This window comes from Neofelis nebulosa, chromosome X (genome assembly GCF_028018385.1).
Source record: "Neofelis nebulosa isolate mNeoNeb1 chromosome X, mNeoNeb1.pri, whole genome shotgun sequence".
Taxonomy (NCBI): Eukaryota; Metazoa; Chordata; class Mammalia; order Carnivora; family Felidae; genus Neofelis; species Neofelis nebulosa.
Window position 1 is genome coordinate 26186881 of NC_080800.1, and position 19305 is coordinate 26206185.

At 42.8% G+C, this 19305-nt stretch overlaps 1 long non-coding RNA gene across 1 annotated transcript in view; it reads left to right on the plus strand.

Annotated features, from left to right (window-relative positions):
* The window catches only part of LOC131502719 (uncharacterized), a 55562-nt gene extending 40364 nt beyond the window's left edge, over window positions 1–15198 (plus strand). Inside the window, exons 2-3 of the long non-coding RNA XR_009257133.1 lie at window positions 11522–11669; window positions 15094–15198. This is a non-coding gene — a long non-coding RNA (uncharacterized LOC131502719). The remainder of the gene's footprint in view (window positions 1–11521; window positions 11670–15093) is intronic.
* The last annotated feature ends 4107 nt before the right edge of the window (window positions 15199–19305 follow it).

Genomic DNA, 19305 nt, shown 5'->3' on the forward strand with positions numbered 1-19305 from the left:
AAAAGAGACATCTCTTAGGTCCATAGTGACAATTTCAATCCTTCTAAAGATCTCCTATTTCACTGCTAGGGGCCAAAAAAGAGCTTTGTAACCTTCAGCTGTCCGGGCAGGGTCTAATGCTGCCACTAAATAAAAGCCTTTATTTTGGATTTAGGCAAAATGTACCCATCACTCACGAGTATGCTGCCAGACTATCAAATTCCTCACACAACTGCAGCAAAGACAAGGTATGTCTGAATGAAAAAAGCACATGAATTACACTTTTTAATAATGGAAGGGATTTCTTACAACCTTCGTTCCCACACACATCTAAGCTGGATGGAAAGTTGTACAGAATTCAATTTCATAAAAGCAGTTTCGACTTCATACACTTTTTTCTTGTTTTTTTCAACACAGAGCATTTTTCTGTATATCACCCCAACATAAATCCGTTTTCATAGATCACTTTTTATTATTTTATTTGCTATTTCTTACGTAACTAAAAGCTATTCTTTGGGCCATGGTGCTGATTCTAGATCTTTTTCAGATTCTTTTGTGTCAGCCTGTGCACACACGCTTACTTTATAGCTGTTCCTCCCACTAACTGGCTGAGAAGGCAGGAGAAAAGAAGATCATGGCTCCACTTTTGCCCCCCAGTCTGGCTAGTGTGGGTTGGTGCATACTAACAGAAGTGAGTAAGTGTCCCTTCCAGTGCCTCGGTTCCTCTGGGAAGCTGGTACGGTCATGAGACAGAAATTCAATCAGCTGGCGTCGGCCAACGTACTGGTGTGTATGAAGCCAGAAAGAGAGTGCTCGCTTCGGCAGCACATATGCCAACATTGGGAGCCAGAAAGAGAGAATTTTAATGAAGCTAAGAATCATGGTCACCAATTATGCCCAGCTTGTCCCCTTTCCACCAAGTCTCAACCTTCAAGCAAGCATTTCAGTTTTCATCTGATTTAGCCAGTAGTCTGGTGACCACATAAAGGGTCGTTATAAGATTGATGTTAATGGCCATGGAGAAAAACAAAAAGCAGAGAGATGTTCCAGGGATCTTTTCTGGCTAAACCTGCCTTTTACTGAAAGAGGTGAGTGTAGATAGAAGAATTTGGAAACGAGTTCCACTTACACCTTGTTCGCAAACCTGTATTCTACAAATTATAGGGAAAACTTTAGATAGACTAAATCAACTAGCATTGCCCCCTTTAAAAAAAAATAAGACTAACTGAAGAAGCTATGACCCATTTTTTTTTTTAGAGAGAGAGACAGATTGAAAGAGCACACGAGAGGGGTAGGTGCAGAGGGAGATGGAGAGAGAATCTTAAGCAGGCTCTGTGTGTGCCCAGTGCAGAGCCCGACGCAGGGCTTGACCAGGGCTCGACCAGGGCTCAGTCTCACAACCCTGAGATCTCACAACCTGAGCCCAAATCAAGAGCCAGACATTTGACCGACTGAGACACCCAGGTGCCCGACCCAGTTTTTAAATAACTACGAGGATGAATTTATTGACCCAATTCTAATATAGTAGAACCCACTTGAAAGTTGAAAGATACAGTTCGATGATAGTTCGATGATTTTGATGACGGTGTAAGGGCCCTCAGTGACCCTCTGGCTGAATACGGACAGGCCCATCAGGCCCCCACCTCAAAATACCCATAGGCCCTAAGTAACCAGTTGGCTACTTAAAACCAGGCACAGTTTCCACAAGGGAAAATCCCATACGGTGCCATACGTCTTCATCTTCCCCCTTGAAAAACATCCCCCACCTACTGCCTCCTTGCGGACAGTCTCTCCTTTGCTGTCCTGCCTACCGCTCCCTTGCGGTGTATTCAATAAACTGTCTCCTTTGTTCTGCCTCAGGTGAATTCTTTCATGACCCGCACCACCTTCCGCCCGATTGTTGCCCCACATCTGAGGGCCCCATCCAGTCGAGAGACACCACACTCATAACTGATCCAGTGATAGAAGCTTGCTCTTATTTAGCTTTTCTCCAGTCAAGGTTACAGTGTTTCCTCTGGTAAATCATCCCTGATGTCTCGATTATCTTCTTTTAAATGTCTTCCCTAATCACTGGGAAAATAAAAGATTAAGACCCCAATTCTGACCTCAAGAAGGGGGTGAACATTAAAAAAGGTGAGGGAGGTCACCACCCCACGTGGGTAAGTGTGGAGTTAGGGGAAATTTTAGAGGCCATCCCTGAGTAAAGTCTTGATGGATGTTGGGGGTTGAGATAAGTAAAGGAACAGGGGAAAGTGTTCCAAACAAAGGAAACAAAAGAAAAGGCTCTGAACCTTGACACAGCAGGGCTGGTGCGGAGTATTGTAGGAAGTCTGACAGGAGGCCTTAAGTGGGAAGTGGTGGGAAATAAGTCTAGAGAGAAATTTCTAGCAAGGACCAGGTCATGCAGCTATATATCATGCTAAGAAGTTGTGTTTTGCAAAGTCACTTAGTATATTGAATATAGGACAAGAATCGGGGTGATTTGTTAGGAGTCCAGGCAAAATGCGTCTACTTCAAAATTGTCAGCATAAATCTGTCTCAGGATACTTCCTTGACATGCCGAATGAGCCATCTCAAAAATAAGAATAAACAGGTTGCATTGGAATTTAATCTTTAATTGGAGACAAAATTTGGTGCTGACAATTCAATCATGGATGCATATGGACAGAGGAATTGCATTATACTTTGGAATGGTTGATGGAATAAAACAAGAATTTAGGACTGCTTGCCAAACCTATTGGTTATGCAACCAAACCTTTGGTTCCACAATATGTCCTAGAAAGTAGACTACCTTTGCACAATGGCTGCCTCCTCCTTCTCCTCCTCTTCAGGTATTTTGAGTAAAGATTAGAATAGCACAGGCTTATGTAAAAGCTTAGCTTTCGAGCTGTGAATAGACACATCCATCTTGTGAGGGCACGTATGTGTGTGTCATAGCACAGGTCTTACGCCTCGCCCCTCATGGGTACTTGGTGGGTTTTATGTATCTGTTTTGAAACTGGTTTCTGCAAATGGCTTATTCCTTACCAGTGGTTACTTAAATTGGTAAACAGCTGACTTCGTTGGGCTCAGCAATAGCCCGAAAATGGTGTGTGAGAAGCTGCCTCTTCGGAGGATCCTAGACTGAAGGACGAAGCAGGAACTAGTGCGAGACTGTCTGGAATGAGAGATACATGGACGTTTGGAACTTGCCTGACTCGACTTGTCCGCATCTCCTGCAGGAGATTTGTTTCAAAGCATTAATTTCATTAACGCGTATCCTGTACGCATTTCCCAGTCGTGCTCATTACGTCCGTTGATGCCGTGTGTGGTAGGCAGAGTACTAGCCCTCCAAAGAGGTCTTCATCCTTAGAGCCTGTGAGTATGTGACATTGCATCGCAAGGAAGGTTGCAGGTGGAACTGCGGCCGGGTGGATCCATTCACCGGGCTTTAAGATAAAGAGATTTTCCTGGGTTATCAGAGTGGACCCAAGGTAATGACCAGAGCCCCTTGTCCGAGTGGGAGGCAGAATAGTCAGAACCAGAGCGATGGTGACATGAGAAAGACCCGACTGATCATTACCGGCTTTAAAGGTGGAAGGGTACCACCTGCTAAGGCAGGTAGGTGGTCTGTAGAATCTGGAAAAGACGAGGAGGCAGATTATCCCCCGGGGCCCTCCGGAAGGAATGCAGCCCTGCTCACACGTGGATGTTAGTCCACTGACCCCCATTTTGGACTTGGGACCTCCAGACCTGTAAGAGAATAAATTCGTGTCGATTTAACCCACCGTTTGTGGTAATTCGTTATAGCTGCAATAGAAAACATACCCATCATGTATGTGACAAACGTCGTGTAGCATTGTTAGCTGATAGGACACCAAAGAACCTTGGAGAGATGTGAACAAATATGCTTTTTTAATTTTTTAATTTTCATTAGCTGATGAGATAAGGTTTCATACAATGTTTTATTTCAACTCTTTGCTAAATACAGTCCTCTTCACCCCTCCGAGGATTTAGCCAGAGCAATTTGGCGAGTGATTATGTGAATTAAGAATTGAGTAAAAACAAAAAAAATAGGTCCGTGCCGAACTGAGGCCTGAGCTCCTTTTACCTTGACCAGATTCCTCATTTCTTCCACTGCTTGCTTCTGTTAACTGCTGTCTGTATTCACTTCCAAAGAACAAAGCATACGGCTTCTCTCCCCATTTCCTGGCCGCCGAAGAGGACCTGGGCCTAAGGTCAGCAAGCAGAGGCCCTGATTAGAATTGACCGTAGGTCTGCGACAGCCCCATCCCTGGGAAGGCCTTGACGGCTCTGTGACCCTGTCCCTCTCCGTAGACCTTCCCCTACCACTCCCCTCTTGTGCTGTGGCCTGCACAAAACATCGCATCAGCACTGTTTACCGCAGGAAGCCAGCCGAGGGAGCCATAACCGGACAATAGACAGACAGTCTGATAACCTTGTTAGCTCAAATCAAAGCTGCTCACAAGTAGGAGAGGTTAGTGAAGTGGGATAAAACTGCGGCAGTATTTGGGGTTGTTGAAGTGGCTTTTCAGATTTTTTTCCCCTGTTGGAAAAAAAAAAAAAAAAAGAGTAGCATTTCTTATCCCTTTATTTAAGATTAAAACCAGGCACAAGGACACCAAACAAAACAACATGTACAAGGCTAAGGTTAACTTTTATAAGAATATAAATTATAAATGGAGAGGGCTCTACAAAATTCGTAATTATCTTGTCATGGAGAATAGCATAAAACTTTCTTTATGTTATCAGGTCTCTGCAAAAGCGTAGTAAGTGTGCAGTAACTTTCATTATCCGGAAAAAGTTAGGGATACGAATTAATTTGTGGAAATGATAACCAGTAATGAGCTTGTTTCAGATGACAGGGCAAGGATGATCAAGGTCTTTGTATGTTTTTGTTTTATTTACTTCACATTATGGGATACTATTTCAACACACAGAGGTTTTGCCAGGTTTGATTTGGGCCTTTTATTCCCTCCCTCGTACCCACCTCATGCTTTAGGGAATGTTCCAACCTTTAAAAATAAATTTGAGGGGCGCCTGGGTGGCTCGGTTGGTTAAGCGTCCGACTTCAGCTCAGGTCATGATCTCACGGTCCGTGAGTTCGAGCCTCGCGTCGGGCTCTGTGCTGACAGCTCAGAGCCTGGAGCCTGTTTCGGATTCTGTGTCTCCCTCTCTTCCTGCCCCTCCCCTGATCATGCTCTGTCTCTCTCTGTCTCAAAAATAAATAAAAACATTAAAAAAATTTTTATTAAAAAAAAATAGAATTTGAATCGCACCATTGTCTCCCCAGTCGCACAGAAGACATTAACATGCTGTCCCAAACTGTCTAAAATGCAGTGTCTTATTCACTCTACCCCCACCCTCAGACCCTTGTTCTTGCCACGTCCATGATCCCGGAGGAAATAGCACTAACCTTGAAGTCAGCCCTTGGCACTGCTCAGGCCCTGTGACCTGGTTAATAGTTTCTGTGCCTCAGTTTCTTCATCTGTAGCCAATGACAAAATAATGAATCAATTCAACAAGTGGGCATTTGGTTGCATTTGCATGTGTCATTTTTATACTTGGTGTGATTTCAAGCTTAAAAATAGGTAAAACTTGATGGTTTGGCATGGCTCCCGATGTGTCTTCCACTCTTGTGTTTCTCTGAAAGATTGATTAACCAGAGCTAAGTTCATACTGGCTTAGTAGCCTGTATCCAGGTGGGGGACTTCATTGTGAACGTTTTGTTCAGTCATATTTTACTGTTGTGCTAAATGGAAATCAAAGTAATGATTCGGTGTGTGTGTGTGTGTGTGTGTGCGTGCGCGCGCGCCTGCGTGCGTGCACCCCTTATCTGGGAAAAAATGCTTCTTTTATAGCATCTCTGTAGTGATACACAGAGACCGTTTTCCTTTTCCTATTTCCCTTTATTCGTGAGGTATGATAAAGTAGCACTTCTCCAATTATGACTTGGAAAATGTGAAAGTAATAAAAAGTTTCACGCTGCTTCCTCTCCATCTTGTATATGACCTAAATTGAAAAAAAAAATCTTAGAAATGAAATTTGGAGAAGATGAAAATCATTATTTTTACATGTATGGTACACGTGTAGTTCCTGTTCACCAAGATGACTGTGAAAATAGAAAAAGCTGAATAAGAGGAAATATATTTTCTATATACCTGGCAGTTACATACAAAGATAGGTGATGTAGTGCAGGGTTTTATCTGACAATTACATAAAATGATTGGGTCTTGGCAGTGAGAAGTTAAATATGAGTGTTTTCAATTTAAAAATATTCCTTTACATAGAGTCCCAGGCAGCCTTTTACTTAGACATCTATGAATACATTGTTCGAAAGGCTTCACTGCCCCAAATATCTTCACCACTGGTCCCGTCTAGTATCTAAAATTTCTAGCCCTTGGGGCGCCTGGGTGGCTCAGTCGGTTAAGCGGCCAACTTCGGCTCAGGTCATGATCTCGCGGTCTGTGAGTTCGAGCCCCGCGTCGGGCTCTGTGCTGACGGCTCAGAGCCTGGAGCCTGTTTCCGATTCTGTGTCTCCCTCTCTCTGACCCTCCCCCGTTCATGCTCTGTCTCTCTCTGTCTCAAAAATAAATAAACGTTAAAAAAAAATTAAAATTTCTAGCCCTCTTACACCTTTGTACCCGGTCACTGAAAGATTGCTAGACAATCAACGGTATTTGTAATGGATAGGTAGGTCCTCATTGTTCAGCAATTCTACCATGAATTAGTTCAAAGAGGTGTGGCATTTCTTGGGTTATCGAAGTCGTAGACTTTGGACATGAAGTAGTTAAGACCTAGCTGGTTCTAACCTTACATTTATACACCCAACTCACGTGAAGGTTTGGTTTCATTGACAAGCATGCTTCTTGGGACTGGATCTGGTCTACCTGTAATCACCAAATCATCTTTAGGAATACTCTGAAGGAAGAAATACTGCCGGTAATAAATATCTAAATTTATTCAGTGCCTCCGCTTCCTTCTGGAACTTAACAAAAGAAATTCCAAATACTGGATCAGGGGCACCTGGCTGGCTCAGTCTGAAGAGCATGCATTTCTTGATCTTGGAGTTCAAGCCCCCTGCTGGGTGTAGAGATTACTTGTGTGTGTGTGTGTGTGTGTGTGTGTGTGTGCGCGCGCGCGTGTGTGTGTGTGTGTGTGTGTGGTATTTGCTTTATTGGAGTGGTCTGGAAGCAAATCTATGATATCTCCAAGGTATGCCTATATTTCTTTATGCAGTAATTTGTAGTTTTCAGTGTACAGATCTTAACACATGTTTTGTTAGAGTTATCCTTTTTTTAACACTGTCTGGTTCAGTTTATTTTTTTTAATATGAAATTGATTGTCAAATTGGTTTCCATACAACACCCACTGCTCATCCCAACTGGTGCCCTCCTCAATACCCATCTCCCACCCTCCATCAACCCTCAGTTTGTTCTCAGTTTTTTTTTAACGTTTATTTATTTTTGAGACAGAGAGAGACAGAGCATGAACAGGGGAGGGGCAGAGAGAGAGGGGGACACAGAATCTGAAACAGGCTCCAGGCTCTGAGCTGTCAGCACAGAGCCCGACGCGGGGCTCGAACCCACGGACCGCGAGATCGTGACCTGAGCCGAAGTCGGCCGCCCAACCGACTGAGCCACCCAGGCGCCCCTGTTCTCAGTTTTTAAGAGTCTCTTTTGGTTTGCCTCCTTCCCTGTCTGTAACTTTTTTTTCCCTCCCCCTCCCCCATGGTCTTCTGTTAAGTTTCTTAGGATCCACATAAGAGTGAAAACATACAGTATCTGTGTTTCTCTGTATGACTTTTTTCACTTAGCAGAACACTCTCCACTTCCATCCACGTTGCTACACAAGGCCAGATTTCATTCTTTCTCACGGCCACGTAGTCTTCCACTGTGTATATAAACCACAATTTCTTTATCCATTCATCAATTGATGGACATTTAGGCTCTTTCCATAATTTGGCCATTGTTGAAAGTGCTGCTATAAACATTGGGATACACGTGCCCCTATGCATCAGCACTCCTGTATCCCTTGGGTAAATTCTTAGCAGTGCTATTGCTGGGTCATAGGGTAGATCTATTATTAATTTTTGGAGGAACCTCCACACAGTTTCCCAGAGTGGCTGCACCAGTTTGCATTCCCACCAACAGTGCAAGAGGGTTCCCGTTTCTCCACATCCTCTCCAGAAATTATAGTCTCCTGATTTTTTTCCTAAAGAAGACATCCGGATGGCCATCAGGCACATGAAAAGATGCTCAACGTCGCTTCTCATCAGGGTAAAACAAATCAAAACCACACTGAGATACCACCTCATACCGGGCAGAGTAGCTAAAATGAACAAATCAGGAGATTACTTTTTAAATAAATCTTTAAAAAAGTATTGGATCATCCAAAAGTAAATACAACAACCGTAAAACGGGAACATATACCACATCCAAAGTCTCGCCACTGCCTGAAGAGGGTGAAGCAGTTAAGATGTCCATGAAGTATCTTTCCATCCAGAGGCCAACGTTAAATCGTTCTAATGCTATATGTTCGATTGAGACAGTGTTTTCTGTTTTAATGAGAAAATAGTGACTCATTTTAGCTCACTGTTATGAAATGTGGAACTTGGGAAATTCAAGCCTACCATGGAAGTCCCATTTCTTTTTACAATAAGGGTTCTTACCTGTAATCGAGGTATAGCCTGACATGTAAACGGTTAGCTTGAATATTTGAAATGTAAACAGGAGACAGTTGATTAGCTTGTTAATTGTTGGTTCCTTAGCACATGGACTATAATTTGATTTTTAGCCCAATTAGAGATATGCCACATAGTAATGTAATTGAGAATAAGAAGAGAAAGTCAGGATCCAATGCAGATCTGTTCAGTTGAGTGGAGTGTATATCCATTTGATCTCTGATCTGTAAAATTCTAGCAGTTCAGAAAAGCCAGCTAAAAGGGATTTCAAGACAGAGCTCAATTCTTGTTTATCCTGTCTTTCCTGTATACCTAGCACACCACTGAGTGTGGGCTTAGTAGGTGAAGATAGGCGCATAGTGGAGTGACTAAGAAGGAATCAAGAGAAGTCAGTTTCTGAGTTCCATTCGAATGTTGTCAAGGCCATTCAGGTATTTTTATTTCTTCCCAAAATTGACTCATTTGGAGCTTCGGTAGCTAACATTCCGCGTTGCGTTTTCTGCATCAAAACATTCAAATTGTATTGAAATGCTTTAAGATCAAATTAGATGTTTCTAGCATTGATAGTCATTACTTGGACCGGACTTGGACTTAATCATTTTTAACTAAAGAAGAAAATAGAATGCTGACGTGACCCCACAGGTTATCTGACACAGCAGCTCATGTTTTTAAATGAAACATGATCTTGTGATGAACGAAAACAGCTATAAAATACAGAAAGAATGGATATTTTGTATGGTTTTACAATATGGTATCCATTTGTTTTATAGTTAATGTAATTCAAACCGTGCCAGGGATTTATTAGAGAAGTGACATGAACCGGAGTGGTCGAATCTCACTCCTTCGGTTCTGACGCTAACAAGAGAAGTCATATATTAGTGACTTCTTCTCAGACAGCATACTTACCCTTGTGACTGCTGGAGTAGTAAAACTCCAAATTGAAATACCTCATGAAAACATTCTTTCCCTTTGAAGCTGCTTTTGTTTGCCCTTGGTTGCTCTGCCCCAACTCTAAATTTACAAACTGTGTGTGTGTGTGTGTGTGTGTGTGTGTGTGTGTGTGTCTGTGTGTTCGTACCCTTGCGAAGCTTATAATCCTTTAAACTAAGATATTTTTGGTACAGATTGTAAATTAGAGCAATAACAAAAGTGACACTGTATCTTGATTGAATTTCAAATGCAATCTTCGTTCAGTTAAAAAATAATGAACCAGATTTATTTAGAGCCTGAGACATGACCTTGCAAATAAGGTAGCTCTGAAAATGACATGAACTCTTCTAGGTTCTTATTTTCCTTCGAAATAGCCTTGCCTGTAATTCACAAATTGATGTTAACAGCCCCTTGTAATTAATCAAATGACCCTGCATCCAAACAACAACAGAAATAAGAACCAAATATCTCCCCTGGAAGGAGGGGCTCTCTGGGCTTTTGCATCATAATTCGCTAACTACAGGAAAATGACACACCTTTACGTAGTGCCTTGCCGTGTTCGGCATCTTGGGCTCCCAACATGAGGATGAAGTTCGTGGGTTCGATGATACTCAAGGCTCTTTGAATATTCTGCAAATGCTAGAACAAGACGTTTGAATCCGAGACCTAAGCTTGCACAGACTCAGAATTTCAAAGTAGGAAGGAGCTTAAATGGTTCTCTAATTCAGTCTCTTAGCATAGGTTTCCTCCACAGTCCTAGCTTTCCAGAGTCTTGGCTTGTGAACCAGGATAAAAAAGAAATGTATAAGATATATTATGTTGCAGTATAAATAAACTGCATCATAACTGGACATAACTGAGAGTTTGCATAAAACAGTACTTACTGTGTGCAATGAATTCAGATATTTTCCCCTTCCATTCTATATCTGTTTTTGATCTTTATAGCAACCCGTTAATTTGATTTCATGACCACTAACAGGTTGAGACTTGTTATACATCCTTGCGACAAAAAGTTTGGCCCATGAACCGGCAGCGGAGGCATCTCCCAGGAGTTGCTTGCAAATGCAAAGTTTCAGGCGCCAGCCCAACCTAGTGAAGCAAGCACATTTTGCCTAGGTCCCCAGATGATTCCCAGCACCTTCAAGTTGGAAAAGCCTTGTTCTACATCATCCCCAAGGGTAGTCGAGGTGTTTTCATTCTCCCGAGGTGCCACCTTTTATTTTCAAACAGTTGCGCTGTACGGAATTATCTTCATTGTATCAAGTGGAAATTGGTACGCAAAGTATCATCTTGGAGACCAGCACAGAAACAGCATTTCACCAGCGATAATCCTTTTCCTTTATCACGTCACTTCCACCCACTGGCACTGGTGTCTCTTCCTCTAAAATGAATTTAAACTTGTTTGTACGTGGCAGTCTCCCTGCTAAAAACAGAGGAATCTTTGTGACGCTTCACCTTCTCTCTCATCCCACACCTAAACAGTCAACAATCCTGATGCATTTACCTTCTAAATATTTCTCCAATGAGGAGTTTCTCAAATTAGTACCCAACAATCCGAGGACAAAGGGGGAATGGTCAATGAACATGGAAAGTCATGGCAGACAGTTCGGCATTCCCCGTGTGCATTTAGTGGTGCACTTAATCCACATTATGAAAAAAAAAGATAATTCTCAGTACATTTTGTTTAAAAAGAGCTATTGTTTTGACCTAAAGAGACGCCCAAGCTCAAAAGGATGCCACTACCTAGGGTACCTCGCTATTTCCCGTCTCTTGTCAGACTGTTGCCCGACTCTCTGGCTTCTGACTCATCCCTCTGGAAAAGCCGGAACGTTCTGCATGCATTCAGAATGCAATGAATATTTATTTTCTTTGCATCCTTTCCATTCTGCCCAGCTAGCGCCGGGTAACTCTTCCCCCTGTTCATTTCAGAGTGTGACTCCCACTGCGTCAGCTGTTCAGTTGGAGGAAGGCCACTCAATTATCCAGCCACAATATACAATGTAATTGACAATCATCCTTGGGCTGAGACATTTTCTCCTTGGAGACTCCCCTGATTGAAGTTGGGCTACGTACACATGTGAGTATAAACATATTTCCCGTATCTTTTTGACATTCAAAATGGCTTGTATTCCTAAGAACAAGAAGAGCACTTGGTATTTAAGAGGATGTCAGTGGGCTGATAAGATAAAGTCCTGGGAACAGTTTTCCACTCTGGGAAATGTCTGGGATGTACGTTGAGGGGTAAGGGAGTTGTCAGGCCAATTGTGTGATCCAGTTCCCTGGAGATGAAGTTTCCTCCTCAAAAATCATTTCTTGCCATTACTTATTACTTTGCTGCCATTGGGTCAAGGAAAAATGTTTTAAGGCTTCTAAGCTTTAGAGTCCACGGCATGGGGCTGTCTCATGAACAGAAGGATGGAAGAAAGAACATTTCCCAACGTGTTCCTCTTTGTGTGAGTTGTTTTTTTTTTTTTTTTTTTTTTAGTTTTACTTAAATTCAAGTTAGTTAACATACAGTGCAGTCTTGGTTTTAGGAGTAGAGTTTAGTGACTCACCACTCACACATAACACCCAGCGCTCATCCCAACAAGTGCCCTCCTTAATGTCCATCACCTATTCTGCCCCTCCCCCCACCGCCCTCCCCTCCAGCGACCCTCAGTTTGTTCTCTGTATTTGAGCATCTTTTATGGTTTGCCTCCTTTTCTGTTATTGTCTTCTTCTTCCTTCCTTTCCCCTATGTTCATCTGTGGTGTTTCTTAAAGTCCCCGTATGAGTGAAGTCGTATGGTATCTGTCTTTCTCCGACTGCTTATTGTGCTTAGCGTAACGCCCTCTAGTCCCTTCCTAGTGTAATGGACAGATCACCCATCTGTGTTTCTGCCGAAAGGGGTGATGCTTTCTGCCCCCCACCTCGCACTGAGAATTCCTTTTCTTGTTCTGCTTCATGCCAAACAACTAACTGAGGTGAGCGGTATACTGAGTAAAACAACACAACTAAACCCTTGTATCGTTGCTGTGTACTCTATCAGATAACCGAATGTTCCTAAGTTTTGTTGGGAGTGAAGGTGAATAAACGCTTTTTTAAAAAACAGTTTTATTGACATACCATAAATTCACTCATTTACTTTTTTAAATGTTTTTAATGTTTATTCGTTTTTGAGAGAGAGGGAGTGAGAGAGGCAGAGAGAGAGGGAGACGGAGACTCCAAAGCAGGCTCCAGGCTCCACGAAGTCAGCCCAGAGCCCGATGCAGGGTCTGAACCCACAAACAGCGAGCCCATGACCTGAGCTGAAGGCAGACACTCAACTGACTGAGCCACCCAGGCGCCCCTGTAAATTCGCTCATTTAAACCGCACAGTTCCGTGGCTTTAATGTATCTACAGAGTTGTGCCTGCATTATGAGAATCAACTTCTAAACGCTTCCATCACCCCGAAAAGAAACCCCATACCCTTCAGTAGTCTCCTACCATTTCCCCATCCCTCCATTCCTGGGCAAGCACTAATCCCTTTTTCATCTGCGTAGATTTGCCTATTCAGAACATTCCTTATAAATGGAATCATGCCATGTGCGGTCTGTTGTGACACTCATTTCTTCTTCCATTTACCACAGTATCTTCAAAGTTTATTCATTGGTTGTAGCGTGCATCAGTACTTGATTTGTTTGCATAGCTGAATGATATTCTGTTGTATGGACGTGCCCCATTTTGTTTATCTGTTGGCGAGTCGGAGGTCAGTTTGGTTGTTTCCACCCTTCGACTAGTAGGAATAATACTGTGATGAGTTTCTTGTGTACACAGGTATTTTAAAGTCCTCTCGTTATGTCTACCTAGAAGTTGAACTGATAAGTCATAGGGTAACTCTCTGCTTAAATGTTTGAGTGTCGCCCAAACTTTTCTTCACATTGGCTACACCAGCACTTGGTATTATGTCCTGTTTTTATCGTAGCCGTCCTAATGGATGTCAAGTGGTATCTCCTTGTGCTTTTGATTTGCATTTCCAAGGATAAGTGCTCTTAAAATACCTCTAGCTTACCCACATGTAAAATGCGAACATTTAAGTGCCTGGATAGACCACGTCTGGAGAGGCTGCTAAAATGTACAAACAAACCAACGGACAAACAACACTAATGAATCCCCCGTCTTCGTGAGAGGAAATTTTATTACACAAGAGTTTATCTGGGATTGGGATTCACAAATCATCATTTTTAATACTGAAATTCCCAGAGCTAGTCCCAGACTTAACCCTAATCAATGATTCTGTCTTTATTAAGGGGAGGGGGGTAAGAATTAGGGGGAAATTAATCTCGTATTCATTTGGCAAATTGTGCAAGTTGCTCACCTTCTCTGATACTGAGTTTTCTTATCAACAAAATTAGGTTAATAATGATACCTAACTCACCATCATGTGAGGATTAAATGAGATTTTTTTTTCCATGTGAAATGCTGTACCCGACTAAAAATAAATGTTAGCTATGCATTTTTAAATTTTTTTTAATGTTTATTTCTTTTTGAGAGAGAGAGGGCTAGCAAGGGAGAGGCAGAGAGAGAGGGAGACAGAATCTGAAGCAGGCTCCACGCTAACAGCACAAAGCCTGACGTGGGGTTCGAACTCACGAACCGTGACATCACGTCCTGAGCCTAAGTCAGACGCCCACCTGATTGAGCTCCCCAGGCACCAGTTACTCTTTTTATTTTTTTTAATTTTTTTTAATGTTTTTATTGATTTTTGAGACAGAGAAGCACAGAGTATGAGCAGGGGAGGGGCAGAGAGAGAGGGAGACGCAGAATCCCAAGCAGGCTCCAGGCTCTGAGCTGTCAGCACAGAGCCCGACGCGGGGCTCGAACTCATGGACTGCGAGATCATGACCTGAGGCAAAGTGAGATGCTTCACCGACTGAGCCACCCAGGCTCCCCCAGGCACCAGCTACTCTTAATGTATAGGGTGAGTGATCAGAGGTCTGCTGTATTGTAAGAATTTAAGAAAATATCCTCTGCAGATAGGGAGAATTCACTGAACATTTTGATCAGTTGTTTTCCATCTCTACAAAAAAATATTTTAAAAATTACCTCTGGGGCACCTGGGTGGCTCAGTGGGTTTGGCATCCGGCTCTTGATTTCCGCTCAGGTCATAATCTCCCAGTTGGTGAGATAGAGTCCCACGTCGGGCTCTGCGCTGACAGCCCAGCGCCCGCTCGGGATTCTCTCCCTCTCTTGCTGCCCTCTCCCCAGTTGCACACGCTTTCTCTTTCTCTCAAACTCTAAAACAAAAACAAAAACAAAAATCTCTATAAACATTAGCTCCAAAATTCCTCAGAAACCTAAGTTATCTACAAGTAAGAACAAACTCTGAAACCAGCTGGTGGGGGAGGTGGCGTATTGTCCCCTCCAAAAGTCTTTCGTTGTCCAGAGGACTTGCAGCTTTCCAGCAAGTTAGCCATCATCCCACCAAAGGGTCGAAGTGGGGTCTGGCTTCCTCAACCTAATAATTCTCTGTTTGTTACAGACTGAAGGTCTCTGGATTCCCTGGCAACCTAGGAAATCGAACTCCCTGGCCTTGGGTCACTTAGCCTTGTCCTCAGAGACGATACCGGACAGAACCGTGAAGGAGGTGAGGCTTGTGTTCCTTCTGTTGTTCTTGTTCGCTGCTCCCTGTTGTCCTTCGTGTTGCCCTTTGGGGGCCTCCTGTTTACAAAGGTCTTCTGGTGCAGATCCTACTCTGTCTTTGTCTTGCCCCCAGAAACACGTATGCGAGCTCTCTGGTGGTCCTCTGCTCTGGTACCATCTAAACTTACCTTAACTCTGGATGACTTCTTATAGAGCTGATAAACAAATACATTCATTCAGCAAGCCCATGTTGAATCCTTACTGTGTGCCAGGCCCTGTACTAGGCTCGCAGGTGACTGGCCGTAACATAATCCAGTCCTCGTAGTAGAATGGAGAAGATCAGCAACCTTGCCGGTGGTGATGAAACAGTGTGATGATCATAGATATATGTCACAGGGTTGCCAGGAGGATTAAGAGAATAGTTGTAAAGCCCTTAGCACGGTGCCTGGCACAGAATGAGTGTCACGTGCATGTTTATGAAACAAATTACATGCTAGAATCAGGTTATGCCCTGGGGGCTGTAGGAACACATGCTAAGACCACCCATCCCAGCCTGAAGTACTGAGGTCCCAAGCTGGGTTGAACGTGGTTTAAGGGTTTAGCCAAGTTAAGATGTGGAAGAAACATGTTCCATGTAGAGGGAACAGCATGTGAACACGAAGGAACATGAAGGAACATATCTCGGGAAGCTCAGAAGTTCCATTATGGCTGGAATGTAGGCAACGTGAGAAGGAACAGAGGTTACGACTCAGACTGTGTGGTCCATGGTGGGTAAATTGCCTTAATGGGCCTCTGTCAGCCTCTAGTATGTAAATTGTGCTTTGCCATCAAGGGACATTGGGGATGGGAATGCGCGTTGGTGGGGTAAGCAGCAGGATTCGCCGTTGTGGCAACATAAAGACAGTTTGGGGAAATACTTTGAGGTCTTAAGTACCCTTTAAGGTAACATTATGACCTATGTGTAGAGTGTTTTTTTCTTCGGTCAAATAATTAAACCTAGATGAACCACAGCATGTTTGAAAGAATATAAAAAAGTTACCGAACCTTCTAGACTTTACAAGAAAAAGTCTAGCAGTTGTTTCATTTGAGTGCTGCACTTTCCGGGCTTTGAGGGTCAATAGTGTTGTTAGATCAAGGTGAAATACTGAAAAAGATACAAGGTCCCGGTTTACTATTCAGTGAACTATGCTTGATTAGTTAATTAGCTCTCAGTGCCCCTTGGGGGGAAAAATCCTATTGAATGCTGTATAGGTGACATTTCCAATATAAATAAGTCTATCTCCCGTTTAAGCTGCAAGGAATTGTTTCAGGAATAGTGTGTAAATGTCAAAATACTATAGATTGGAAATAAAATTGGCAGCAAGAAATTACAGCTAACCTAGTTTGTATGTTCCTCTTGTGAAATGTGAGATAATAACTCACTTCTTACAACTATTTGTGAGCATTACTGCTCTCTAACATACTGAATATCCCACCTTCTTCCTCGTTTTGTGCACCCCCTGCTAAAACGTAAGCTCTGTGAGGAGAAGCTATTTTACGTTCTTGTATCCCTGGCCCCTAGAACTGAGCCTGGCGCCTAAAAGACACGTTAAGAAATTGTTGAATTGTTGACACGCGAAAAGTATTTACTACACGGTAGTTATTCAGTGAATTATTGCAATATTGAACCTCAGGGGATTGTATACTGTTGTTAGTTATTATAATTTAGCTAAGGAAGTCTATCCCTTGTGGTAATTTTGTCTGTAGTTTTATGCTTTTACCTTGGTTGCTTTTTACTGTTACCTCTTTCTTACTTTCAGTGGGCACACATTTTAGCTTGGCTTTATGATAACTTTCTGTTATCTTACATTCTAAATGGGGCATGTGCCAGGTGGGCTTTTTTTTCAAGCTTTTATTTAAATTGTAGCTAGTTAACGTATAGTGTAATATTGGTTTCAGGAGTAGAATTTAGTGACTCATCACCTACATATAACACCCAGGGCTCAACACAACAAGTGCCCTCCTTAGTACCCATCACCCATTTAGCCCATTCCCCCCACCTCCCTCTCTCCATCAACCCTCAGTTTGTTCTCTATCGTTAAGAGAGGGTTTGCTTCCCTCTTTCTTTTTTCCCCCCTTCCCATACGGTCATCTGTTTTGTTTCTTAAATTCCACATCTGAGCGAAATCATACGGTAGTTGTCTTTCTCTGACTTATTTCATGTAGCATACAGTCTAGTTCCATCCATGTTGTTGAAAATGGCAGGATTTCATTCTTTTTGTTGGCTGAGTGATATTCCATTGTGTGTATACACGACATCTTCCTTATCCGCTCGTCAGTCGGTGGACGTTTAGTTTGGCTATTGTCGATAATGCTGCTATAAACATCAGGGCGCATATACCCCTTCGAATCTGTATTTTTGTATCCTTTGGGTAAATACCTAGTAGTGAAGAAAAGAACTGCCATCTGACAGGTGTGAGGTGGTATCTCAGTGTGGCTTTGATTTGTATTTCCCTGGTGATGAGTGATATTGAGCATCTGTTCATGTGTCTGTCAGCCATCGGGATGTCTACTTGGGAAAGTGTCTATTCATGTCATCTGCCCATTTCTTTACTGGATTATTTGTTTTTTGAGTGTTGAGTTGGGTAAGTGTTTTACAGATTTTGGATACTAACCCTTTATCGAATATGTCATGGGCAGACATCTTCTCCCATTCCATTGGTTGCCTTTTAGTTTTGTGGATTGTTTCCTTTGCTGTGCAGAAGCTTTTTATCACAAGGTGGCCTTTTTAGACAAGACTTGGAACCTTAAAAAAATGCCTCATACACTTCAAATTCGTTTTGAAAGAAGGCAAAGTATAAACAGGTATAAATAAATAATAGTATAAATTAAAAAATTCAACAAAAAGTTGAATGAAATGCAGAGATCTCTTTATAGGTAGAGGCAAATCCTCCTGGTGGTTTTTAACTCAGCACGTGTTTTTCTTATTATTGAAAGGCCTTGTGCTCCAAATGCATCTTGAACGGTAGTTACACTGAAACTGAATAATTGCTTTGCTTCCCATCTCATACATGAAACGGAGCTGGTGATTTCTCATCTGTAGAACCCGCTACACGTGTTAATCCCAGTAATGATACAGCCTCTTAGTACACTGGCTTGTCTGGTGACCAGAAACCAAGATAGGAGAGGATAAGGATCCTGCTGTTACTACGAAACAGAAATAAACTGAATGGATCAGATGGAAACAAAGTGATGCTTTTGGCTTTGTAAATGTCTTATTACTTCCAGACAACTCATCTATTTATGCTGGTTACTCTCTGGCAGGCCATGTATTTATTCAACAGCTGTTTATTATCTGCTATCAATTTGAGTCCTCCCAGCCTCATGCTCGCCGACTGCATATTTTTGGGTACTGCCTTGATGCCTCGGTTTCCTTATCTTTAAGACAGAAATAATGACACAACCTGTTGTATAAAACTATGGACGGATTAAATAAGCAATTACCGTTAGAATAGGCTCCAGCAAACAGAGTTCCCAACAGATGTTAGTTATCCTCATATTATCTCAGAGGCAACACATTTCCTTTTTATTTACCCAACTTTACATTAAATTGCCGTCGCTTGCAAGCAAGAGTCTTGATTTAAGGAAATTGCAGCTCAGAGAGGCAGGGTAACCTGCCTGAGATCACACGACAGGGTGAGTGGCAGGTGTCTCCAGAGACTCCAATGATTGATGTCGCGAGTCTGGTGCCCCCAAACCAAAGGCTGAGCCTCAAGGTTCCTACGCACAGTTCGGAGCCTGTGTAATTCGTACGGGTCAAAGCAAGCCCACCGGATGTAGGAAATAGCACTGCCTACAGTGTAGAGACTCGCTTCCCTTTCTCCCACGGCAAGGTCGCGGTACCCGGCAGTCACACTCCTTATACTGCCCTCCCCATCCTTGGTAATCCTAATCTCTCCAAAAACCCTGTTAGACAGAAACACTACAGTGAGATAGACTTTTCATTTCTCGGAGTTGTCAAGAACAGACGAGAGGAGAATATGCCTGCTCCTCAGATGTTGACCCCCAGTCGCCTTGCACCGGGCTGTGACAGTACCCCGTGATGTGAGATGAATCAATCAGTCCTCCTTCT